The 26,671-nt window shown below is 43.1% G+C and overlaps 1 long non-coding RNA gene across 1 annotated transcript in view; it reads left to right on the top strand.

The window, feature by feature from the left end:
• Window positions 1-26,671, top strand: part of LOC149750526 (uncharacterized) — a 127,914-nt gene that overhangs the window by 60,068 nt on the left and 41,175 nt on the right. The window contains exon 1 of the long non-coding RNA XR_016393193.1: window positions 1-26,541. This exon is cut by the window's left edge and continues 60,068 nt beyond it. This is a non-coding gene — a long non-coding RNA (uncharacterized LOC149750526). The remainder of the gene's footprint in view (window positions 26,542-26,671) is intronic.

Below are 26,671 nucleotides of genomic sequence, written 5' to 3'. Positions count from 1 at the left end.
GGTAGGGGTGGGGAGTGCAACGTTACACCCCTACTTAATAGGCTTAGCAGTTCATTAACCATCATCGGCCATCAAATATTGATTGATTACCTCCTGTGCATAGGCTAGGCTTTGGGGATGCAACTGGAGCCCCGCACAGTCTTTGCTCTCAAGGAGCTCACTGACTTGCTAAGAGGAAATAGAGTCTGTGTTTCCCCTTCAGCTCAAACACAAAAATACAGGCCCTAAGGGGCTCACAGAGGTGCCCCTCAAAGGGCTCCCCCTCCCCCTGTTTACGGTGTGGCTGGACACAGCCAGTAGTGAAAAGTATATTTTTCAGACTGAGGGACGCAAGCTTTGCATTTGCTTTGCCTCCGGTACCCAGATGGTCACCAGGCTCCACTGTTGAAGATTTTGTTTGGCAGAAACGTGCTCTGATTTCTCAACTCTAAGCTTTGGTGACCAGGTGGCTGAAATGAAGCAACTCTTCTGCACACTCAGCCATGTCAGGCTATGCATGCTCCAAGCCGCCAGGGGGCAGGTATCCCAGACAGAGGCAGGTCCTAAGGGGAGTGCTGCAGAGTGTGTGTGTGTGTGGGGGGGGTGGGGGGGGCATGGCCCCAGGGGCTGCACGACACGCTGAGCACAGCTGGCCAAGGCCAAGCCTGAGTGGCCGGCTGCAGGGTGAGCTGCTGACTCATTGCTGCAGCCATGTTGCCTGGAGCAGCTCTGGGGGATTCTTTCTTATTTTAAAGGAAAATGTGATGTAACTTTAAAGACAGCAGAAGAGGGCAACAGCTGATGGTCCAAAACCTGATTCTAAACAGCAGCTGTAACAAAGCTACTTCCATCAGAATTCTTGGGCAGAAATGTTTTTATCAGCCCTGGGAGGATGTGGCCACTTTAAGGCAGCTATTCAATCAGTCAGTAGGTGTGTATCAAACATCTCTCGTGGGCTCAGCACCTGTTGTGTGCTTAGATAATAAGGAGGAAAACGGGTAAAAGATGGCCCTTGCCCACTTGGGGATTTTTTTTTTTTTTTTTGCGGTACGCGGGCCTCTCACTGTCGTGGCCTCTCCCGTTGCGGAGCACAGGCTCCGGACGCACAGGCTCAGCGGCCATGGCTCACGGACCCAGCCGCTCCGCGGCATGTGGGATCTTCCCGGACCGGGACACGAACCCGTGTCCCCTGCATCGGCAGGTGGACTCTCAACCACTGCGCCACCAGGGAAGCCCCCACTTGGGGATTCTTATATGACTGACACTTAGAGAGCCTTCCTCTGTGCCAGGCACAGCATTCTAGACGCACTAACGTATGCAATCTCATGGCAACCCTGTAAAATAGCTGTATTATTTTACCTATTCTACTGTAAGTTGGGGAGCCAGAATTTGAACTTCCATCAGTTCAGGGTCAGAGTTCTTGACCACCATGCCCTCCATTATCTGGGAGGCAGAGCCTGCAGAAGCACGGGACTACTGGAGAATACTACAGGACGATCCATGGTTGAGTGATAAATTGTGTTTATAATACAAGCGTTTATGACAAGTCCAGAGTAAATTCCTATCAAACTACAGTCCTGGGCCAGCTGAAGTGTGCAGATATGTTTAAGCAAATATTGAGGCTGTGGAGGAACTTTTTTGAGAAGGCTGAGTGTCAAGATGAGAAATTGTCAGGTCAGGAAGTGGGAGCTGTCAGTTATGTAAGAGGAGTAGCGTCAGGTGACGTGTGGGTTTCAGGCTATGATGTTCCAGAATGGCCTTGGTTGCTAGGGAAAACACAGAAACATAACTAAGCATATTTTTGCCCTTTGGGAATTTAGTCCATGTGGATTGACATGACCAACTAACCAATTTAGGAGATATTAGCAAAATAGGAGGGGAGAGGAATAATAAGAGGGAACGAGGACCCACAACTGTCCCATTCAGTCCTCAGTGGGTCTACCTTTGCCGTAAGGAGGAGTCTGTGGGCCATTTTGTCAGGTGATATTGACAAAGACTCAAAAGCTCTTTTATTTTCATTAAGAGGTGCTGGCCATGCATTTGTGGTGGGGCTGATCAGAAGGACTTGAGTCCTTCTGGTTTCCAAGTTGGTAGATCCTCTTGGACAGCTGTCAGAGCAACTTCTCATATGAAACTCATAAAACACCTTTGTCTCTCAGCTGGTAGATAGATGCTTCAAAAGCAAAAATGTGCCAGCTATCTGACCCAATTCCCAATGTTCCACATACGTTTTAGGCGCTCATTTGGACCCTATGGATTTAGATTCCAGTATCTCTTTTGTCCCTTCCTTAGTATTTAGCTACGTAGAGATTGATCCAGTCTACCCATTGCTACTCCTGTTTTGCTCATAGTTATTAACTGTTTGTGATCCATGTCATAACATTTCTATGGCTGGCTGAGATATAATAGGGGTTTTAGGAGCTTGAAAATTGTGAGGAAGACAAGAGACGAATAAGATCAGGTGAAGATGTCTGTCTTGGACACAATTCCTTTGGTGGAGTGCTAGAAAAGTAACAAATGAGTCCAGGAAAACTTCTGGGGTGGAGTCAAATAGCGTTCCTGTGACCATAGAGAAAGCAGTGTGAACTACAAACAAGTAGAAAGAAACATATTTCCTTATACTTGAAAGAAATAGTTTTGACCCTGTCCCATGGGAATAGATAATTAAAGGGGAGGGGCAGGATGTGTACAGGTAAGGAGGAAGGGATCAGAATTAATCTGAACTGAGGTGAGTATAAACAGAAATGACCAATGACTACGTAAACCATCCTAAGATAAAGGGAATGCTGGGGGGGTTTCATTATAACTCTCAAGTAATATTTTTTGTATTTGAAGTTCTCAATTCAGAGAAATAACGTTGTTTTTAACTTCTAAATACCTGGTTGTTCCTGTCTAGTGCTGAAAGAGACCACGTGAAGCAGGACACTGCAGTAGAATAAAGCGGAAGCCAAGGGCCTAGTGCCCTGCTATCTCAAACTGAAACCACTGTCTCTCGGCATCACATTCTCTCCGTGTGGGTAGGTTAGGTGGGCAGCTTTCTCTTTGGGGCTCTCCTTGGCCTATTTCCTGGTGCAACTGGTCACAGATGAGATCCACATTCCTTGATAGCTACCACATTCCTTGATAGCTACTACATTCCTTGGTTCTGGGAATGGGCTAGAAATAGAGATACTTACAAAATTGTTAATCTCTCCAAAGCTGGATTTTGTCTCCTTTATCTCTTCATCCTTAGCATGTAAAACAGTGCCTGACACATCATAATAAGTCCGTAAATGATTATTGAGCTCTTTTAAACAATCTGTGCTTTGCGGTTGGCCATGTGGAAGATACAAGATTTAAGAAAATGGTGCCCCATCTCCTTTGCCTCTGAATTATTTCTCAGATGATAAAATGTTGGCAGAATCTTGATGATCCTCAAGAAGCCTGAGGAATAGGGCTGCAAACTACAAAGGATGATAAGTTATCCCAGAAATAGAAGGAAAAAGCCCTTCAAGAGAACTTGTTGAGGTTTTGGTTTCTGCAAGGACTGAGCGGTATAAAGAGATGAGTTGTCCAAATGCTTGCAGGAAATGTTTTCGCGAAGGATGAGGTGTATGTCAGGTGGATGAGGACAGTGTGTGCAGAACAGGTGTGGCCCGTCTGGGGAGCTCTGGGAGTGGGGGTGGAGAGGTGGGTGTGGTGTAGCTGGAGCACAGGGGAAAGGTTGAAAGAAGAGGCTGCAAGGGTTTTAACAGTGGGGTAGTAATGACTGCATTTTTATTTTAGAAAGATAACCTGGCAGTAGTGTAGCAGGAGAGGGAGAAGGAAGGAGGGAGGCAGCAACACCAGCCAGGAATCCACGGCAATAACCTAAGTGAGCTGTGGTAAGCACCCAAGAAAGGGCAGTGTCAGTAAGTGCGAAGATGAGTCAGACTGGGCAGTAATGAGGAGTTACACGTGACTGAGCTTATAAATTCAACAGGGAGAAGGAGGAGTCTAGGAAGGTGAACATCCAGGGGTTTGAGGTCCTGCTGCAACTGATGAAGTTTTTGAAGTGTTTTTATCTTAAAACTCATGCAAATTTGCATAAAGATATACTGGTATTTGCATTGTTATGAAAATAATATTTAAAACCACTTAAAAGACATAACCTTCCTTTCCAAAACTTCAGAGGAAACTGACACTTTGGAAAAGTTCACCATGCTTATGTGTGGTTTCTGATGCTCCCAGCGTTTCCTTTGAGAAGGGTGAGCATCCTCTGTGATCTGGCTGCATCCCTCCTTCCACCCTTCCCTTGGCCAACTGGTCTACTCACCTTCAGTCTCTCCCAGCCTCATCATGAATATTCTGATTCTCTGGTTTTGCAAATGATTAAGGTTTCCTCCCCATCTCAGGCCCATCTTTAAGGCTCAATTCAGATGCTCCCTCCTCCATATGGGTTCCACAACCCTGTCTCACCTCCCTGCATTTTCCTCCTCTAAGATTTTGTAGACTTGTTTGCTACACTGCTTTTTCTTTGGTAATTTAACCATAGATGAAACCATAAATTAAAAAAATTTTTTCTTCGTAAATAAAAATTGCTGAAAAAAATTATGGTGGTTATTACTATTATGGTATTCAAAGTTGTATGCTTTGTTTTTCCAAGCTGATTGCAAGCCCTATGAGGTTAGGGACCATGTCATTGATATTTTATCTTTTTTTTTTTTAACACCTTTATTGGAGTATAATTGCTTTACAATGGTGTGTTAGTTTCTGCTTTACAACAAAGTGAATCAGCTATACATATACATATATCTCCGTATCTCTTCCCTCTTGCGTCTCCCTCCCTCCCACCCTCCCTATCCCACCCCTCTAGGTGGTCACAAAGCACCGAGCTGATCTCCCTGTGCTATGCGGCTTCTTCCCACTGGCTATCTATTTTACATCTGGTAGTGGTATATATGTCCATGCCACTCTCTCACTTTGTCCTAGCTTACCCTTCCCCCTCCCCGTGTCCTCAAGTCCATTCTCTAGTAGGTCTGCTTCCATGTATATGTGTTAGCATCAATCAGCTCAATAACTACTTTTTGAATAGATGCGGTCATTCTGTATATATAAACCAAACATATATTAAAGTAGAGATTAAATTTATTGTCTATTTGCATTAAATGAAAGCTTTTACTTCTTCAGCAAAACACATTTAAATATCAGAAAGCCAATAGCTTTCCCCCTCCCCTTTATGTCCTTTCTACTTTCCTTTCGTTTAATGGGACAAGTAAAAGGCATGACTAGGGTCATCTCAGGTGAATGTGATTTTGATGTTTTCAAAGTGCAAGCACTTTTTCAGTCCAGCCTGCCTGAACCAGTTCATAGCTGTTTAGTCAGACGTTTCTCTGCTTGCAAAATCAAAAGGTGGAAAAGCTAAGAGGTGTGATGGGAAATTACTTTCTAAAGACATAAATACAGACACGTGTCTTTTCCTGAAGCCCTCATTCCTCCCCTGCTCCCTCACTCACTAGGTCAGGGGTCCCCACTGGGTCACACTTTATTGCTAGTGCTTGTTTGTGCCTGAGAATGAAGCTCCCCCAGGGAGTGTCTGGGGGACATTCTACACAGCACATTATCATATTCTTAATTAGGTAAAATCTCATCAAAGAGTGTATTGGGTCCATTTCTTGAGAGAACACAGGAAAAGAGAACTGAAAAATGTTCCTAAGGAGGGATCATGATGCTTTTTCATCCACTAAATCTCTGAGTCTGGTAAACATGGAATGAAAAAATGGAGAGGGAAAAAAGTGCACAGAATTTCTGGTGAGGCTGTTGATACAAGTAGAAAGACTGAATGAGGGAAGTCACATCAAAAATCCAGAAAGTAAACATGGAATAAATGGTTGGGGTTGGGCTTTGGAGGAATGAAAACCTGGTCTATCAGTTAAGTAGCTTTAGAGTCAGAGAATAAGTGGAGCCTTTCAGAGTTTACTTCATCTTTTACTTCATCTTGGAACCATTCAAGTTCTATCAGGACACTGGTTATCTACTGGATCTCTAAATCCTGTGAACTTAACTCTGAATTAGTTTCCTATTGCTCCTGTAACAATTTAACACACACTTAGAAGCTTAAAACAATGCAAATGCATTATCTTACAGTTCTGTAGGTTAGGAGTCTGACAGATACCTCACTGGGCTAAAACCAAGGTCTTAATTTCTTTCTGGAGGCTCTAGAAGAGAATTTGTTTCCTTGCCTTTTCCAGCTTCTAAAGGCCACCCGTGGCTCATTGCCCCCGACTTCCAACTTCAAAGTGAACAATGTTCAGCTCTCTGAAGCTGCTTCCGCCACCACATTTCTTCCTCTGATCTTCTTATTCTACCTCCTTCTTCCACTTTCAAGGACTCTTGTGGTTACTGTGGCCCCCGCCCCCCGCCCCCCCCAGATAGTCCAGGATGATCTCCTTATTCTAAGGTGAATTAAAAGATTCCACCAGCAACCTTTATATCCCTTTGCCACGTAACTTAACACAGTCACAGATTCTGGGGATTAGGATATGGGCATCATGGGGGGTGGGTGGGTATTATTCTGCCTACCACAATCCCTCTTGCCATTACCCAAATCCAAGTCACCATTACTCTTACCTGGATTACTGCAAAAGAATGGATTTTGGAGTCAAACTGCCTGCATTCAAATTCTGACTCTGTCATTTACTAGCCGTGTGATGGATGTTAGGAAGACTCTCTCAGCCTCAGTCTCTTATCTGTAAACCGGGGACACTAATAGTACCTACCCCATAAGATTGTTGTAAGGATTAAACACATACTTGACATGTAGGAAACACTCAGTGTTAGCTGTTATTATCATTAGCTGGTCTCATTGCCCCTACTCTCAACCTTATTTACTTATATCCTCCATACTGAAGTCATCTTTCTTAAACACAAGCTGAGGGTGTTCTTCTTTACCATGCCATGACTGTCATTCACGTTACGGTCTTTGCTGTCTAGCCTCTCTCCACAGTTGAGTCATAGTAGATGATTTGAAGTCCCATGAATGCAACAGTCATTTCATGTCTCTGTGCCTTTGCACACGGTGCTCCTTTTGCCTGGACTTCCGTCTTTCACTTGACTACGTGTCCAACTTCACCCATCCTTCAGAGCCAATTCTCTGACATCTTGGGCAGAGCTGATCACCCATTCAACTCTTCTGTACCAGGTGCATGTCCCTGAGTACATCACCCAGCCTGGCTGCTTTTCAGAGGCAGGGACCACACTTTACCTCTGCAAGAGGCATTTTCATTTTCCCACTTTCCTTTTGGGACTTGGAAGAAATCACCTTCAAGGATGTTCCCTACGTCATATGGAACAGTTATATTAAATGATGAAGTATGGTAAGGCAATGGAAAACCTTGATTCTAGCTTCCCAACATCTTCGTCTGCTCCCAGGTGGAGCAAGAAGAATCCAGAAATTGCATCTCTCCCTGCCCTGTTGACTAATGTGGAGAGCAGTTGATAGTGCTGTGGGCTAGTGACCCTGTCGTGAAAGCTATACTGTAGACCCCTGGAGTAAGGGTACAATGGCTATCAGACCCCAGAGGGTCATTCAGTGCTAGTGTGAGCTGATCTTGGGCCAGTCAGCAAGGAGGTTTCACTAGGCTCAAACCAAATCAAGAGAAGGCAGACTATGAATCTGACCAGCTGCTGCCTTTGGTCTTGGGCATTGGCAGGAAGAGCACTGACCAGCTGGGCAGGAACCACCATTGCTGCAGGAGACCCAGAAGGATGTGAAGAGAGGCACCAGGAGAGATCTGAGGTCTCTCCACCCACCATTATAATCTCTGCCATATATACAGACACTATATCTGTATATATGAAAAAATTGGAAGGGGGAGAGCTCAGAATTACAGCATATGTGTACAGAAAACTTTTACAAAGGAAAGGAGACTTGTTTAAAACAAAATGATTGATAAATCAGTAACTAGGAAGTTAAAATTTCTTTTTTTGTTGACTCTTGCTGGACTAGGGGTGAGGTCAGTGTAGGATCAGCTGCACGTGAGGTTTGATACTGAGTCACTGAATTCCTTATTGTATAAATCCAGGGTATCTCATAACCTTTGTCTTTAGTCCCTGAAGATAAGAAAGGCTTGACTCTGTGAGCACACCTGTCTCAAAGTGTCATGCTTAGCAAATTTTCTTCTGAATCTCACTCCTAATGGAACTGACAGCTTATCTGGGCCACATATATCCCTCCTTGTTGCTTTTGCTACTGGCATTTTATTTTTTCCTTTGCTGCATAGAGGAAAAGTTCATGTCAAAATTAACTTGGGACTCCAAAAATTTTAAAGGCATCCTTAAGACTGTTCCCAATTTGCAGATGGGTTATAATTCAAAATATCATTTGAAAGTTGGTTGTTCGGAACTCAGAACGGACTGTTTTCACCTAGATATAGTGTACTTATTGGTGGTTAGATTCCTAGACATATATAACTCAAAATGCAACTGAAATACAGAATATTTGAAATAAATAGTTACAGTCGTAGTGGTACCATGCCAAGGATTAAAGAAAGCAGAAAAAAGAAAGAAATGAAATCAAACCATGTTCGTTTTGAAGGCTAGTGTTTTAGGGAAAACACATTTAATTAAAAAGTGTTAAGAGGTATAGGAATATTCTGAAGAGGGTCTCTCAGCAATTTTCAGGGCTTTACTGGCTCTTTGAAAATATGATTTACATTTGAAAGTCTCCAAATTTCCTTTCTCTTGTTACTGCTGCCACAGGCATGACTCATGCATATTGGCTATGATCATAGATTTTTCATTATTTGGGGATAGGTAGGGAAGGGAGATTGGGGAGAATTTCTCTTATGTGCCAGGCCCTGACCCAGGTACTTGAGATACATCAGGGGACAAAACAAAGTTTCTGCCTTTGAGAAATTTTCTTTCTTATGGGGGTATTCAGACAACAAACAAATGAAGGGCAGATATATAATATAATATAGAATAATATAATAAAAATTATATATATAATAAAATATCTAGTAGTAATAAGTGCTTTGAAGAAAAAAATTGGGGTAAGAAATTAGATTTTAGAAACAGTGGTCAAGGAAAATCTCTTTAAGGGAGCTGATAACTGACAAAATTCCTCAAAGAATTACGGGGGCCATCAATGTAGATACGTGGGGGGGAAGGACATTCTAGACAGAGGGAACGTCAAGTGCAAAGGCCCTTAAGTAGGGATGTCCTTGGGCATGTTCAAGGAACAGCAGAAGTCAAGTGTGAGTGGAGTGGGGTTAGCAAGGGAAACTGTAGAACATGAGGTCAGGGAGGTAGAAGGATCATGGAAAGGACTTTGGGTCTTACTCTAAGTGTGATTTTTCTGTGTGTGAAATTCTAAGTTTTTCTAAGAGAACTGAGAAAGAATTGGGCACAAGAGAAGGAGAGCCAGAGTGGTATGCATTTGTTATTTTGTGGTAGAAATCACTTACTCTTAAAGGTAAAAAGAAAAAAGATAACAGAGGAGGAAAGCATTTTTGTCATATCCCTGAGTAAGTAGATAATAAAGGGGTAGTAGGATAATTAGTGAAGATAATGGGGTTAGATAATTTCCAGCGCTGGCCACCAGATGCTGTGTGTAGCCAAGCACAGCTTCGTTGCTGTCAGAGCAAACCTAGGGTAACAGAGCAAGCACAGATTTACTTAGGTTGAGAAAGTCTGTGCTTCTGTGCAAAATTTTGTTACTTGCTGAAATCGTGAAAAGTAATGACGCTGAGACAGAAGATTGTGATAACTGTGAGTTATTTACATATTTCTTTGTTGTTTCAGGGACACTGCTGGTTCCTCCATGGCTCCCATATCTTATTTTCAATGAAGAGAGAACTAAGACCCCCATATGGTCTGGATAAGACTACTCCATTCCCCAATAACCATATTATTAATGGGAGAAGTGAAAAGGGGGCCCAGAGCTGTGTGCTCCTGGCATGACTCCACTCCTTCCCCAACACACACAGCCTCACCACGGCTACCCATCTACCAGGCCTGACTTTATTTGGCCCTTGATCCCATTTGATGTGAGTTGCTACAAGAATTCAAGACTTCCAGGTCCTCCCTCAGCTTTAGACTCTAATCCCCTTAAGCGTCTCTGCAGGGTGTGGCAACCACACTCCAGGCAGCTCCCTCCCCGTCCACCTAAACTGCTTTATTGGTCTCCAGTAGCACTTACGACATCCACCACGTGTATAATGCATATATGCTAATGTAGGCTCCACACAGGCAAGGGTGTTTGTCCGTTTCGTTCACTTCTGTATTCTCTGGGCGTAGGACAGTGACAAAACTGTGCTTAATCACTATTTGTTCTGTGGTTAAACACTGTTCCCTGGAAAGAACAAGACCTGATTTGAGAAGGCACAGGCGTGAGGAATGGGATACAGGATATTCAAGAGCTTCAGCAGGCAAGGAGACCAACTATTTCTTTCTGCCCTGCCAACGCTTGCCTTGGATCCCAAAGACCCCGTGGAGCTCTTATCAAAAGAATGATTTAAATGACAAGTTCCACATGGGCCTTAGTGTTCTGCAGTACTTGGCATTTGCCTACAGGCTTTTCGCCAATTGAGGTTTGCTACCATGATGGGGTTACCAAGGGCGATTGTACAACCTAATTTTGGGAGTGCCTTAGCATGTTGCTCTTCTCTCCACTCAGATAAAGAGGGCTTTAGAGTACGGGGTTTTGTATCATCTCTTTCACACCCTAATAATTAGTAGGAGTCCCCCCTCCACCCCGATCACATGAAAGGTGGTTCAGTTTATACAGCTTGTGTAAAGTCCATATGGCTGCTGCCCTCCCACCCTTTGGCTGGGAAAATGTGGTGGCAGCTACCTCCAAGGCTGCAGGGAAATTACCAGCTATGGGAGTAGAGAGCCTGCCCATGAGACTTTTAAGATATTTCTTCCCTCTTAAGTTTAGCTGATTTTTGGACTGTGAGCACCTTGGGGGCAGGGCTGGGTCTTGTCCATCTTTGTACCCGCAAACCAAGTTTAATTCCAGTCCTCCCTCCCCCCCGCCCTTCCCAGGAGGTATGGTTGGTCTGCACTGAGTGGCTGATATTGGCCTGGTGGTAACTTTTAGTTTTAATGGGGAGTGTCCAATTTTGGCAGCAGGCTGTGCCTTACATAGCCCGCTGCCTGTGAGCAACTTCCTCTCGCCTCTTGATTTGCTCCGTTCTCTTTGTGTCTCATGTAATGCACTGCGCTTGAGGAATGTTAAGTCAGAGCAGTTGGGCGTATCTCTATAGAATATTTTTTATTTCATGTTTATTGAGAACTGGTAGGAAGAGTACTGCTTAAAAGGGCATGTCTATTTTATTTCAGCATCTACAGCTTACAGAAGGAGGCTAGATCACAGTTAAATGGAGACTCCCTCTTTTCCTTTTCTCATCTAAACAGGCTTTTTCGTGAACAGGCTTTTTCATGTTACTTTCTCTTTTTTATGAACAGACAGACCTGCAAGTGACATGGATGAGCAGTGGTGACAGAATCGACTCCTTATGTGCTGAGGGTAACAATGCCTGTACTGTCACCTTGTGATGATTTAAACACTGCTCCCCAGTTTGGGATCTCATCCTTTCTCCCTCATGCAACCCGACTATTTTTTTGTGTGTGTGTGTGTGGTACGCGGGCCTCTCACTGTTGTGGCCTCTCACTGTTGTGGCCTCTCCCGTTGCGGAGCACAGGCTCCGGACGCGCAGGCTCAGCGGCCATGGCTCACGGGCCCAGCCGCTATGCGGCATGTGGGATCTTCCCGGACCGGGGCACGAACCCGTGTCCCCTGCATCAGCAGGCGGACTCTCAACCACTGCGCCACCAGGGAAGCCCCAACCTGACTATTTTGCTACTCATTACCATTTCTGTAAAGGGATAATCCCAGGGAGGGAGGTGGAAAGCAAATAAGTCCATTTTGCTGCAACTTCGTTGTTCCAAAAAGCATGTAATAAAAGGGAGGGGGAAGTTGAAATAATGGCTGGGATAACAATTTGAGATTATTTATGGCACAGCACTTCCCATTAAATTAGGCTAAATAATTCATTTTCTATTAGCCTGGAGAACCTTGTACGTGTATCTATGAGAAAAAGATTCTACTCAAGTGGGACAGAGATGTTACTCTTACTGCAAAGATGATCATGGTCTCACACATGTGTCTCCTATTTTTTAATATCATAGCCTCCAAAGTGGGGTAAGCATCCATTCTGCATGATAATCAATAGTGATACAGGGGTAAAATATTAGAATTTATATTTCTACTTATATTTTTATCTAAAATAAGAAAGAAATTGAGCTCTAATAATATTTACTATATGGATTGACAGTGATTTATGTATACAATCTATAAATGAATATAGATGTATTTTGGAGGCACATATTTGCAATTTTTTACTCATACTGATGGATGATCAAAAAATTTTGGAGACGATGTAAATGATGACTAGGAGCAAATTCCTTTAGCATATTGGGAGTCTCTCTGAATTGTATAGTATTCAGAACAAGAAAGATATATTCGGGCTTCCCTGGTGGCGCAGTGGTTGAGAGTCCGCCTGCCGATGCAGGGGACGCGGGTTCATGCCCCGGTCCGGGAAGATCCCACATGCCACGGAGCGGCTGGGCCCGTGAGCCATGGCCGCTGAGCCTGCGCATCTGGAGCCTGTGCTCCACAGTGGGAGAGGCCACAACAGTGAGAAGCCCGCGCACCACAAAAAAAAAAAAAAAAAAAAAAAAGAAAGATATATTCATTTAGGTAATTATTCCACCACCAACATTTAAAATCACAGCTCAGGGCTTCTAGTCTCAGAAATATTACTGCTTATTACCTTGAAGCTCATGTCAAGACAAGGTGTCAAGACAGAAATTTTAACATGTCATGAAAGGGGTAAATAAAACTGCATTAAGTTGTGATTTGAATATGGGGAGTGGCAGAAGAGTTCCTGAGAAACTCTGGGGAAAGTGTAGCAAAATGGTCTATGAGGGAGAGGTCTCAGTCTGATGTGCAGGTGCTAGGAAGGTCCTGTGCGGGAGGTCCTTGAGTTGTGAGGCATCACGTGTGGCACCAGCAGTGATGCCAGAGATGGCCAGACAGAGTCGGGAGTCATCACACAAGAGCTGCGAGGACCCCTTTCCCCTGCCCTTTCTCTTGTTAGCCTTTTCTCCTTCTTTCACTCCAACTTTTGGAAGGAACGTCCTTGTCTCCACTTCTTGGGGGTATCTCTGGAGAGGAGATGTGTGCCTGAGGAATTAGGACAAACACAGCATGGGCATTCTTAGCAGACAGAGAGCTGAATGGGAATACTAAGAAACAAGGTTGGTATGAAGGCTAGCTTTTCCCTTTTGCTTCATTCCATGACCATTCTTTCTGGTCAGACTCTGCAAGTCAGTGAAATGCACAGCTTATCCCTTGGTTGGAAAAGTGTTGCAGTTTTATCTGTTGGGCAACACTTGGAGAAAATTGTCTCTTTGTTTCAAACTTGATTTCTCCTAAGTAAGGGAGATGAGTCCTTGTTAATCTTGAGGCTGGAGGGCTCCTTCCCTTGGCCTGGTCTCGACTCCCTTCCATGGGGCGTAACCAGTGTTGGGTTGGCTGACTCAGAGATTCATATGCTCTCTGGCTCTAGGTCACACTCTCTTCTACCTTTTGGAGCACCCTCAAGTATAGAGAGGAATTGCAGTGGGAAACTACTGAGTAGGCTTCTGACACAGCAGCTAAGGGAATGTTCAAGCCAAGGAGGGCAACTCAAGACAAGGAGGGCCTTGGGCCAGTGTGTAGGCGGGACCCAGTGGGCTCAGGGCCAGTACCAAGGTCAAGGTTAGTTATTGCACCTGGTCGTGGCCTCCTCAAAAGTGTCTTCCTTTGAAATGACATTATGAGAGTAAGCCAGCCAGTGTTAGGATCCAGGGAATTATGCCCACTTTTCTGTGTTCTGGTCATTTGCTTCATCTTTATTTTTGACATTTTTCTCTTTAATTACTGAAAAGACTTTTAAGCAATTCTTTTTTCAAATTCCATCTCTTGCCCATCAACATGAGGCCTGTTTGCTTTATACAGATAGTTTGTAGGACATGTGGCATTTATTGGTAACTTCCTTGTCCCTTCAAGGTCACAGGGATGTCATTGCCTGAAAAGGTTTGGGAAACACAGCTCTGGTTTAATGCCTGCTCATTTCTTTTTTTCCCCTCCTATCTGTTTGGGAGTGTTCAATGCCTTGTCAGTGTAGAATGCAAATATACTAAGATTTATCTAAGTTGCCTTTGTTTAGCAACTGGGTGTTTCATTGCGACTTTAAATTTAGCCTCTTACTAATGACTATGTGCGTTTACGAGGAGAGGCTGGCTTTGCAGATAATAAAGCAGGTGTGTTTCTATGCTTAGCTCCCTCATCTCATCACCCTCTACAACCTAACTTCCTTCTCATTAGCTATAGGAATCTTTTAAGACCTCCTATATCCAGGGCACTATTGAACGCTACAGAGGATTCAAAGAGGTAGAAGACACAATCTCTGCCTTTAACATGCTCACAGTTGGGGAAATAAGCCATTAAAAAAACCCATTTATTTATTTATTGGCTGCACCAGGTCTTAGTTGCGGTACGCAGGATCTTTTGTTGCAGCGTGCAGGCTCTTCATTGCGGAATGCTGGCTTCTCTCGTTGCAGCTCGTGGGCTCTCTAGTTGTGGCATGCGGGTTTTTCTCTCTCTAGTTGTGGCACGCAGGCTTCAGAGTGTGCGGGCTCAGTAGTTGCAGCACACGGGCTCTCTAGTTGTGGCGCGCAGGCTCACTAGTTGTGGAGCATGGGCTTAGTTGCCCCTCGGCATGTGGGATCTTAGTTCCCTGACCAGGGATTGAACCGGCATCCCCTGTATTGCAAGATGTATTCTTAACCACTGGCCCACCAGGGAAGTCCCAAAATAAGCCATTTTGGAGCATAAGAAAGACTGTGGGCTTTGAAGTTTGACAAACTTTAGCCTCAGTTCCATAATCTGTAAAGTGGAGATAATAATCTTTACCTTGCAGAGTGGTTTTGAGATATAGAAATATTTCATGTAAAGGTTTAACCTCTAGGAGACATTATTATCATTTATTTTAAAAGGTGATATTACTAGGGTGTTTGTGGAATGCAGATCCACAGCACAAAGGAAAATCAGAGACAGAGAAGGGCTGAAAGACTCCATAGATGAAGAGGATTTTTGTTGTTGCTGTTTTTGATGCTAAGAGGAAGGATACCATGTATGTCTTCATTTATTTCTCTGTCTCACACAAGGCTGACCTGCCTCCTTTCTGAAATCTTGGCTGCTGCTTCTAATGGAGAGCCTGGAGCCTGCTGCCTCTGAGAAATGGATTGTGGCCAAGATTCTACATGTGACCCCCCCCCCAGGGCTCATGAAAGCTAGTCCACTAGCTCTGTGCAAGAGTGGGAGGGGAGCCAATTGCGTCTTCACCGGTATCAGTAGGGAAGAGGAGAGAGTCAGAAGAGGAGGCAAAAGGTGGCAGGGGACTCAGGCCACTGAGGCAGCTGGACAAGGGCAGGGAGTGAGCAAGAGGGAAAGAGGGGAGAGGGAGTGTGGTCCTGAGAGAGAGCTGGCCTTGGCCCAAGCAACTCCACCTTCGCAGTGTTTTGGAGTCAAGCATCTTACCTCTACCTTCCTTTCTCATCTCCAGTCCAGGAGGATGGGAGAAAACCCTAGTTAAGAAAGTCCTGAGGATCATTTGCCCTGAGCACGAGGCAGCTCGGCACTCCTCACAGCTCACCATTCTTTTTCTCTGTTTTCATCCCTACATCCTTTTTTTAACCTCCTTCTACTCAATTTTCTTCCTCTTCTCTCCCAAGGGTCAAGGAGAAGAGAGGGGTGAGAAAAGAGAAAAATGGAGGGAAGGTGGCTTATGTATGGTTATTTCTAGTTCCCCTCTGGGATTGGGGCTGCTGGGAACACTGCCCTCTTCCAGTGAATTTCTTCAGGGTCACAGAGACTAAACATCACATTTTACTGAGGCTGTCTTTATAAAAAGCCTTTTTGGTGCATTCTTGTTGAGGTCTATAGTGTTTGTTTCTTTGGTGCACAAATCTGATGGGAGAAGGCAGATCAAAAGAAGTTGGAGGGGATAGAAAAGCAAAGAACAAGAGATGCAAGGTTCTTGGTGGTGAGACAATAAAACCCTGGTTGCCTTAGTTATTGATTCCACCCCTTCTCCTCCCTCCTCTGCCATCCAGCCCAGGAAAGCTCTATGCATAGCCATGGACCTCTTAATTCTGCCTCTGCTTTCCTTCCAGAAGCCTTCTGTCAACCCTACAACTTGGAGGTAATTCCTTCCCCTGTGTTACTTTATTCCACATTGGCTTTCTTCCACTGTTGCAATTATCACACTGTATTATAATTATACTTTTGTTGCCTTTGCATCTCAGTGTACTGTGGTCTCCCTGGGGAGAGGGACTGTGTTTTTTCTTGTTGTATCCTTTGGCATGTAGTGGATACTCCATTGATGTGTGTTGAGTGTTGAATGAATGAATGAATCCTGCCTTGTAGAGCCTGCCACCCGTTTATCCTCTTCCCCATCTCCTGAAACTCACCTGGCTCAGTTCCATTTCCCCAGGATACTCTCCTCTGGTGTCCAATGTGAGAATTGGTGTAGAGTTCAGCCAGCACCTGCAGAGCCTTCACCAGACACCATTCTCAGAACAAACCTGTGATTAAGCCATGATGAGACAGTGCCCTATCTTTGTGACCCCAAAGAAGTCTGACCTCAAGAATAGAAATGAAGGCTTTCTGAGGGAAAGGATGGACCTGAAAGCATCTAGTAGGAAATCTAATTCTCTAGCCACTGACAGTGGCTGCAAAGTCTCAGATCATAGAACAGGGCAGGGCAGAAATGTTCCCAGCACCCACCGTCAGGTCGCAGGTGGGTTGCCAACATTCAGACTCTACAAAATCCCTTGTAAACAAGCTGAAATAAGATGATCTTCATTTTCAATTGAGCCCAAGGTAGTAATTTCTTGGAAAGTGAAAAAGGAGGCAAAACCTAACGGCATAGAGAAGGAAGAACAAGTCAACGTGAATCGGGGGGAGGAAAATTGCTTTTTGCTGTGGTTTCTGAATAGGTGATGGTCGGAGCTGGCAGCCAGCCTAGGACGTGTCAGCAGTGCTGGAAAGGAGATGTTTTTGTTGTAAATCTTGTGTTGATTCTCTCCCCTCCTTTCCCTCTCCCCTCCCTGCAGCATCATGTTCTCCATCGAGGAAGCCTCTTACACAGGCTCACATTTCCTGGCAAGTAAACCTGAGCTGCCTCCCCAGAGCATTGTACTTCAATTAGGGCCGGGATCACATTCTGACTTAGAGGAGTTGTGGGTGTAGCTGTCTTCTTCTCTCAAAGCAAGCATGTCGCAATTTCTCACTCATCTACCTTGTTGTATCAGTGCTTGCAGACAACTTTCCTCATTGTTAAGGACTCTCTAAATATTTTTACTTCCTTGAATTAAATTTGCCTTTTGGCTAAAGTGCCACATGGACAGGGACAGTCACCAAGTTCAAGAGTAGTTTTGGCTTCCCAGTCGGAAAAAGTTGTCTTATACCGGGTATCCTACATGGGCCTTCCTACCACTTATTCCCAAGACAACTTCTCAGGTGCATCTTTGCCTCTCCAATTGCCCATATTTTTCTGCCATTGCCAAAGCCCCATGGTCTCAGCTGGATTTTCTCTCTTTTGGGCCATTCCCTCTCACTTCATCCTGTGGTAATCTTTATACCTAAAAGTCCCCTAAGACTGGGCCCAGAGCAAGTAGTGGTCCCCACAGAGTCCCTTTCTTTAATAAACTTCATAGAGAAGTGACAACCGCTCTTACTGCTTTTCTTTGGGGAGACAGACTGGGACAAAAACGAGTCAGGGAATCATAAAAAGCTGGCCTTAATTCCTTGTAAGTCAAAGACTGGAAACCCTAGTGGAGTTATGCTCTGTTCTTATTCATAAGGGTGAGACACTCTCAACTCCCCTGTCCTACCCACCCTTATAAGTGTAGGCTGGAGGACAAAACTGAGGTGGAGCAGTGGATAAGAGTTGATATTTTTTGAGAACTTACTGAATACCAAGCATTAAACCAAGTTCTTTACATACTATTTTGTTTATTCTTTTCACTAACTCTATGAGGTAAGTATTATTGTAGTCCCATTTTAACAACGCAGAAACTGAGCGTTAAGTTGCCTGTTCAAGAGGTTAAGTTGCCTGTTCAAGACACTCCAGCTATAAAGTGTTGGGCTAGGGTTTATATCTTGCTCCCAAACAATAGTATTAACTAATAGTCACCTCCTAATAGACGTCTTCTAAACTCCAGTGAGGAGTTTGCATCTTTGAGGATGTCAGACTGAGTTTATCCATTTTATTTCTTCTGAAAGGAATAAACTATTACAGTCTATTTCTTTATTGCTGGTCTAACAGGAAACATCCTGGTTCACTACTTATAAACCAGTTCTTAGAACTAGGACCTTAAACCTCGACTTGGTACAGGAAATTATGCATTTTGCATGCTCAGGAAGCAGTGACTAGAATAAAATATTTGGCAAGTTTCATACTCTGATTGAGAACTGGGGAGGTGGGGAAAATAGCTGAACATCTTTCCATTCTGCTAAATATTTCTCTGCCGTGTGATTTTTAATGGCTGCATAGTATTCTATTGCATGATGTACCACAATTTAGTTCCATGAAATCTGGGCAGTGGGGGAGTTATTTAAAGCAGGAGTAATTTTAAAAAAGAGAATTTGAGGATTAGGTATACAACAACCAGATCTTTTTTTTTTTTAACATCTTTATTGGAGTATAATTGCTTTACAGTGGTGTGTTAGTTTCTGCTTTATAACAAAGTGAATCAGCTATACATATACATATATCCCCATGTCTCTTCCCTCTTGCCTCTCCCTCCCTCCCACCCTCCCTATCCCACCCCTCTAGGTGGTCACAAAGCACGGAGCTGATCTCCCTGTAATAGCCAGATTTTTAAGCTTTATAGGTTTGCTTGGGACTAGCTCAATATACATATTGAGAAGGTAACATACATGCTGTGTGATTTTCCAGGTAGTAAGGGGAGGGGCAATCCTTTGTAGTCTAGCTTCATCCCAGCCACCTCTATAAAGATCATCCAGTTCAATCTTGGAGTCTTAGAGAAGGTCAAAGATTCAAGTTCCAGTTCTCCTAAACCATCTACAGAAAACAAAATCCAGTCTTCTTAATCCAATGGATCAGACTAGTTTGTAGTTCAGATCCACAGAAACCTTTATTAAGTGAAAGAAGATAGAAACTTAAATATCTTAATTGGGTGCCAGGCATGGGAAGAATATCCATAATGTGATTCTCTGTCTTGGCTACATTTGAAAGAATAGCATGTTCTGAAAAGAAACACAGGGGGAATTAATCTGATCTTACCTACTGGCTAAGGATCAAAATGTTAAGAGAAGCATAAGACATCATCTTTCCAAAGCAGCAGGGGTCTACAAATATCAGATAGCCTGAATTAAGTCATCAGTCAGAGTCATGTCCTAGAATTGTACCCGTGTACCTGGACAAACCATTTCCTGTTTTGTTTCAGGTCCAAGATATTAGATTCTTACAGTGGAGAGAGACATCTAGAGACGTTTAATCTGGGCTCCCCTTTCACGCTGGACAATAAGGGTGGAATCCTTCAAGCAAAAGAGGGTGGGATACTAAGATGGGAAAGGGGATAATGTACCTTCTAGCTTAGTTAGGTCAGGGATCAAGTCTTCGCACCATCAACTCCTTAGCACCTAGCATAGCACCTGCCATAGAGTAGTAGATAATTAATGCATATTTTGAGTATTAATAAAAGAATTAGAGGTTGAAGTAGAATTGTGGATTGTCCACTGCCATACTTGGTACTTCAACGGAATGTGTAGAATGTGTGGCAAAGGGTATGGAGTCACCCTTTTCTCTGGGATTGGGTCTAGGCCCTCCTCAGCTTCTTAGCTTTATGTGTCAGGAATTTCCCAAGAAATCATTATACTTCAGTCTTCTCAGGAATAGAAGTGACTAAGAAGGGATGGTGTGTAACTAGAAATTTAAGAGAAAGGCTGGGTGGGCGGGAAGAGTGCTGACTTGACTCTAGTGGCAGGGACCCCTACCCATCAGTAATACTCTGAGCTGAGGGGAGAAGCTGGGGGGGCTATATTGGTGGTTATAGAATAAGAGATGACCTGGTTGACTTTGATTATTGACCTATTACGATGGAATGGTTGGGGACCACAAATTTAGATGGAAATAATTCCATTTGCAATAAGTTAACCTAATCCTTACATATTTGTCTTCTTTCTGGGAAGATGGAAAGCTCTTCGTCAGAACAAAGATATCCTGGTGGAGATACATGCTGAATAGAAATCAGATTCATGACTTTTGGTTCCTGCTTTTTGTTGGACTAGCCTTCGAAAAGTCAAAAGAACTAGAGAAAAGAGGGTCTCTATTTCCCTTCCATAAAGCCAGGTTGGCCCGTATTTATATTCCTCCTCTTATACAATTAGTGTGGAGTCCAGGGTCAGGAGATCTCTTCTGTAATAAGCTGTCACCAGAAGGCTTTATTATGTTGAGGAAAAAGAGAAAAACCCCTGCAAATGATGGCACTTGAAATAAGAACAAACTTTCTGGGTAACTGAATGGTAGGAGACTCAGCATTTTAAGAATTTTTTTCTGATCTAGTCTATCATTTAGCTATGGCACTTCCTCCTCAAGCTATTAATAACTCAAATAATACATATTAGTTCACAAGGGGACTCAGGGGTTTACAGAATGCCCAGACACAGAAGCATCAAAAGTGCCTCCAGACCCAGCAAGAAGCCATTTCTCAGATGTTACTCTTGGCTGGCAAGGGTGAGGAGGAAGTGGTGGCCTTGCCTCAGTGTGATCTGCAGTGAAAAGTGGAGTGAGCATGAGTCACTCCAAACCCTATCTGCACCTCATCTGGCACCTTGCTTGTGAAGATGCATGCTGTATAATGGTTCAGAGCACAGCTTTGGAGCCAGATAGCCTGGACAAGTTACCTGAGTGTTCTATCTCTCAGTTCCCTCATCTGTTAAATAAATCAGGGGCGGGAGGGATAATAGCACTTACCTCATTGGGTTGTTGTGACAGTTAGATAAACTAATACTTGTTAAACACTTACCACAATGCCTGGCACATTTTATAAGTAATCAGTAAGTGTTTATTATTATTATAATATATAGGCTTATACCTTCAGTTCAGGCTTCTGAGTTTCCAATCTGAGAAAGTTGGTAAGACAACTATTTCCCAGAGTGACAGGCAATTCGTGATAATAGAAACCAAGGATAACAGTAGGTGAACACCCACAAGTAAACATGACACCTTATTCTATCCAGACAATCCAATATCCTTCCCTGGCATACTTTTCTTCTGAGAAGGAAATCAAAGTAAATAGAGCTTCACTTTCTTCTCCTGACCCTACATACTTCCTATGGTAGGTATCAACTTCATTTAATGAAAAGTTTTGTTGCAAGAGGGAAAACAGGCAGAGTAAACAACCCTAATAGTCCATTATTTTTGTTAAAGAGTTTTTTGATGTGGACCATTTTTAAAGTCTTTATTGAATTTGTTACAATATCGCTTCTGTTTTATTTTTGGTTTTTTGGCCGCGAGGCATGTGGGATCCCCCACCAGGGATCGAACCCGCACCCCTGCCCTGGAAGGTGATGTCTTAACCACTGGACCATCAGGGAAGTCCTAGTACATGTACTTTTGATTCACACATCTTAATAGTAACGGACAACACAGAGTCATATTGAATTCTTATTATTTACCACTTATACTGTGATTAAAATGTTGTTTCTAACACTGATGCTCCATTATTTCCCATTTCTCCCCACTGCAAGAATTGTTATCTATATTTAAGCACATTTTGATAAACTTTTATTGAATAATTTTCCATGTGCCAGGCACTGTGCTAGACTTGAATAGGACAATGTCTTTTCCTTCAAAAAGAAGGGGAGGGAAACATATATCTCCAAAACCAGTACTAGGTTATAATATTGTATATATGAAGATTTGGGGGGCCAAAACTTTGGAATAATTGGTAATTTCCTGTAGCAGTGCATGTTAATAAAATCCTCATTTGTTTTAGCCAGAGAAAGATCCCAAGATCATTCATGCTGAAATGACCCAAGAACCAAGCCTCATTTCAAGGCTTCAGTCAGCTTTCTCATAGACTAAATCAATAAGAAATGTGGAGCAGCTCTATTTACAATAGCCAGGACATGGAAGCAACCTAAATGTCCATCAACAGAGGAATGGATAAAGAAGATATGGTACATATATACAATGGAACATTAGCCATAAAAAGGAATGAAATTGGGTCATTTGTAGAGATGCAGATGGCCCTAGAGAGTGTCATACAGAGTGAAGTATGTCAGAAAGAGAAAAGCAAATACCGTATAATAACACATATATGTGGAACCTAGAAAAATGATATTGATGATTTTATTTGTAAAGCAGAAATAGAGACACAGACGTAGAGAACAAATGTATGGATGCCGGGGGGAAAGGGGTGAGGTGGGAGGAATTGGGAGACCGGGATTGACATACATGCATTATTGATACTATGTGTAAAATAGATAACTGATGGGAACATATTGTGTAGCACAGGGAACTCTACCTAATGTACTGTGGTGACCTAAATGGGAGGGAAGTCCAAAACGGAGGTGATAGCTGTATGTGTATGGCTGATTCCTTTTGTTGTGCAGTGGAGGCTAGCACAACACTGTAAAGCAACCATACGCCAATAAAAATTAAAAAAGAAAATGAAAAAGAAATGTGGGACAACCTGAGAGGCTTCGAACAATAAGGACATTATATGAATGAGAATAAACCTTAAGCTTTGCATGGCTGACTCAAGGTTTTCCAACTGATTTGCCAACAGAATTGAGTTTAGATTCCGTATTGTGCACTGCTTCATAGTAAATGATGCAACCCATTTCATCATTTAGTAATCGCCTATGAACTAGTTTCCTTCCTAACATAGGAAGGATGCCTTCTTGGTCCCGTTTAGGGTTTCTCTCTAACAGTATTGTTCTCCATTTTTATCTGGTCTCCTGGAGTTCTAGGCTCCTGACCACTAAGACAGAGCAAAGCTGGAACTAGTTGGATAATGCTACCAGTGGGTCAGAGCCCAGTGAGTTCGTACAGTGCTGGAGGCTTTCCCTAATGGTCTTTTTTGGCAGCTTCAATTGATGCTGCAGTATCAAGAGAGAACTGGCAGGTCCAACTCTCAAGTCCCAGATTTTCTCCAGAACTTGACTGTATGCCTACTGGAGAGTTCCTTCTAGATAACCCACAAACCCTCAAACTCAGTTCATTATATTTATTCCCCAAATCTGTTTCTCATCCTGTGTGATCCAGGAATGACAAATAGTCATCTAGTTGCCAGGGCTAGAAATCTGAGAACCATCCTTGTCTCACTCACCACCACTGTCCAATAAGTCACTAAGTCATTTGCATCTCTGAGTATCTCTTGAATTTGTCCTGGCCTCTTCATACCAAGTGACTTTCAATATCACAGGAGTAGGGAAGCATTGGCAGAAATTATGCTGGGAGTTAGTGGTGGCGGGCAGGGGAGGATAATTTCTTTTCCTGGAGCTGCCACTCCTAGCCTCATCTCACATCTAAATTAATGTAATAGTCTCAGTGTTGTCTTCCTCCAACCCATCTCCAAATTGCAGCCCAAGTAATGTTTCGAAAATGCATCTCTTATGTAAGAATTGTTAGGAATCTTTTGAAAAAAGTGTAATGCAGGACAGGGAGCACTTTGTCATAGCAGATAATAAAACAGTTTTAGCACTAGTACATGAATTTGAAGATAAATCAGTGGAACAACTAAGAAAGTCTGGAAATAAATTCAAGAATATATGGGCATGATTAATATAGGTAAAGATGGCACCTCAAATCAGTGGGGGAAAATGAGGATGGTTAATAGTGTTCTTGCTTCCTAGCTTCCACTGCCAGATTTTTCTTTGTCTATTTGCCATGGTCACACCTCAAGTGTATGAGCATATGTGTTCCTTGAGGCCTACATGGTTTTCCTAGTCTGTTTCTTGGGGTCAGGGTACAACTTCTGCTCACAGCACATTAGTAAGAATGTCACCATATCTAGCTGCAAAGGAAGCTGGAAATGTAGCTGCTAACTGAGTGGCCATGTGCCCAGAAAGAAGGAAAGAATGGATCTAGGGGGACAATAGCATTCTGCCTCCTTCAATCATTCCATAAATATCATTTCAACACCTACTACTTGCCAAGCATATTCTAGGCATTATGGATACAGTGAAGAAAGCAAGCAAAGGATCCATGCCCTCATGTCTACCTTCAGTGGCAGAGCAGGAGTGGGATGGGGTGAGGGCACACCAAAAATAGTATAAAATCTATCTATCTATCTTATCTCAGATGATAGTAAGGTAAATAGCCAAAAATAAAGCAGAGAAGCCATATGGGGAGTTCAGGGAAACAGGGGTGGCTTGTTGCAATTTTAAGTATGCTAGTAAGGAAAGCCTCCTCTGAGCAGGTGACATTGGAGCAAAGCCCTGAAGGTGAGGGAGTGATCTGTGCAGATCTACGTGGGAGAAGAGCCATCAGGGAGTGGTACGAGGATGTGCAAACACCCCAGGCAGGGTGATGCTTAGAGCATTTGAAGAAGAACAAGGAGATCTGTGCTGCTGGAGCAGGACAAGCTAGGGGGAGCGTAGTAGGAAATGAGGTCAGAGGGATATCAGTGGGGAGGCTTGAGGAGGGGGTAGCAGTTTATGTGGAGCCTTGAAGGCCATTGTCACAACTTTGGGTTTTACTGTAAGTGGGGAAGAGGCCACTGGAGAGTCTTGAGCCAAGCACTGTTGTGCTCTGACTTATATTGAAAAGCTACTATTATGCAACTAGCTTATGAGAGGCCAAGGATAGAAGTTAGCAGGTGATTGCAATAATATAGGAGAGAGATGATGGTGGCCAAGACCATAGTAGTGGTGAGGGTGGTGGGAAGGGATCACGGTCTGTGCATTCAACCAACTATATATATATATATATATATATATATATGTATATATTAGCATCTTTATTGGAGTATAATTGATTTACAATGGTGTGTTAGTTTCTGCTTTATAACAAAGTGAATCAGCTATACATATACATATATCCCCATATCTCCTCCCTCTTGGGTCTCCCTCCCACCCTCCCTATCCCACCCCTCTAGGTGGTCACAGAGCACCGAGCTGATCTCCTTGTGCTACGTGGCTGCTTCCCACTAGCTATCTATTTTACATTTGGTAGTGTATATATTTCCATGCCACTCTCTTACTTCGTCCCAGCTTACCCTTCCCCCTCCCCATGTCCTCAAGTCCTCTCTACATCTGCATCTTGATTCCTATTCTGCCCCTAGGTTCTTCAGAACCTTTTTTTTGATCCCATACATATGTGTTAGCATACGGTATTTGTTTTTCTCTTTCTGACTTACTTCACTCTGTATGACAGACTCTAGGTCCATCCACCTCACTACAAATAGCTCAATTTCATTTCTTTTTATGGCTGAGTAATATTCCATTGTATATATGTGCCACATCTTCTTTATCCATTCATCTGTTGATGGACACTAAGGTTGCTTCCATGTCCTGGCTATTGTAAATAGAGCTGCATGAACATTGTGGTACATGACCCTTTCTGAATTATGGTTTTCTCAGGGTATATGCCCAGTTGTGGGATTGCTGGGTTATATGGTAGTTCTGTTTTTAGTTTTTTAAGGAACCTCCATACTGTTCTCCATGGTGGCTGTATCAATTTACATTCCCACCAACAGTGCAAGAGGGTTCCCTTTTCTCCACATCCTCTCCAGCATTTATTGTTTCTAGATTTTTTGATGATGGCCATTCTGACCGGTGTGAGATGATATCTCATTGTAGTTTTGATTTGCATTTCTCTAATGATTAATGATGTTGAGCATTCTTTCATGTGTTTGTTGGCAATCTGTATATCTTCTTTGGAGAAATGTCTATTTAGGTCTTCTGCCCATTTTTGGATTGGGTTGTTTGTTTTTATGATATTGAGCTGCATGAGCTGCTTGTAAAATTTGGAGATTAATCCTTTGTCAGTTGCTTCATCTGCAAATATTTTGTCCCATTTTGAGTGCTGTCTTTTTGTCTTGTTTATGTTTTCCTTTCAACTATATTTTCAAGTCAATTCATATACAAGGTCCCCCCCACCCCCCACCTATGTGCAGGTATTCTAAATGAATGAATGAAGGAGTGAATAAACAAGCAACACATTAAAAATTTTATATCTGAAAGTGTTGCTCCTCTCTTTAAAATTCTCCATCGTCTACTGGCCTTGGCATATAAGACCTCCAAGATCTAGTCTCGCCTATGTTGCCAGCTTTATTTTTTTCACTCACCTCCTCCTCATTTGGATGCCAAACCGCTCCCTTTCCCTCTACTAACCTCTTCCTTTCTCCACCAGAAACCTCTCTGTGTCATTCGATTCTGTCACTTTCACAGGCAGGGACCATCTTCTCATCATTATTTGCCCAGCATAAGCCTCGGTTCCTGGTGCATAGAAGGTACTGAGTGAAATTTGTTAGACTGAACTAATTTTCTAGCTCTCAGCATGCCCACTTATTTCCTTGCTCCCTTTTCTCCTTCCTGTACTCTATTTTTATTCTCTTTGTTATTTTTTCCTTTTCTCAAAAA

Source organism: Delphinapterus leucas, chromosome 1, assembly GCF_059928025.1.
Source record: "Delphinapterus leucas isolate spDelLeu-1000000601 "Yukka" chromosome 1, BTC_Dleu_Yukka2, whole genome shotgun sequence".
Lineage (NCBI taxonomy): Eukaryota > Metazoa > Chordata > Mammalia > Artiodactyla > Monodontidae > Delphinapterus > Delphinapterus leucas.
Note: the sequence above shows the minus strand (reverse complement) of the source record. Positions and strands in the feature narration are given on the sequence as shown.